Consider the following 1,037-nt stretch of genomic DNA (forward strand, 5'->3'; position numbering starts at 1 on the left):
ATTATTTGTGTTCATTTGCATGACAACTACGAGGGTTATGGAAGATAAAACAAAACAAAACAAAACAGGAAAGGGGAATGTAAAATTTGATATTGGAAATGTGTGAGGGATGTGACGGCTGGACACTGCAAAGCAAAATTTCAGTACCGTCTCCATTCACATGCGAAACTGAGAGTATGAAGGGTGAGGATGAGGGTAAATTAGTTTTAATTATTTTTCTTTTTGTGTTGATGTTGCCATTGATCCGCTAATTATTTTAATTTATTTGTAGTTAATAATAATAATAATTATTATTATTTTACTTTAAAATTAATTACCTACCTTTGGAATGATTTAGTTTTCTTTTTTGTCGCTGTGTTTTGTTTTGTTTTATGTATTTGACAGCGGGTGTGTTGTGGCGTAAACGCTCGTGTTGTGACTATCTTTAACCTTCCCTTCTCTTTCTCTACTTCCGTATTTTCTCGTCACTTGTGTTTTTTACACCTGCCATTTCCCTTGTCTTTCTTTTCTTTTTTCTTTGTTTTTTTGTGTTTTTTTTTTCACAGTTGGAGCAAGTGCCTTTGATTGTTATTTTTTTTATTTTTGTTTTTCCTTTACTGAAGAGGAAGTGCAAGTATATATAAATGAATATATATTTAATTAATTTAATTAATGTATATATTTGCATGTGAAACCCCTCTTCCCTAACCCCCCCTCGACAAATGAATGAATAAATAAATGATTTCCCCCCCTTATTCCCGATATCGGGTATATCATTTGACCTGAGGAGCCGCAAAAGAAACGCGCTGAATGCGTTGCGGTTTATTTATTTCCCTCTCTCCCACCTAATGAATTTTTTTTTTCTCCATCCATCCTCCCTTTTATCCCTTTTTAGTTGCCCCATTTCTCAGATTTGCCAATGCATTTTTTTTTTTGGGGGACATTATGTTGTGCCGTCTTTTTACGGGTAGTTTCTTAGCCTCAAAATTAATTCTGCCTTCTTTGCCCCTACTTACCTATCAACTTTCCATTTATTTATTTATTTACTTTTTTTTTTT

This window comes from Trypanosoma equiperdum (genome assembly GCF_001457755.1).
Source record: "Trypanosoma equiperdum strain OVI genome assembly, contig: ctg_1107, whole genome shotgun sequence".
Taxonomy (NCBI): Eukaryota; Euglenozoa; class Kinetoplastea; order Trypanosomatida; family Trypanosomatidae; genus Trypanosoma; species Trypanosoma equiperdum.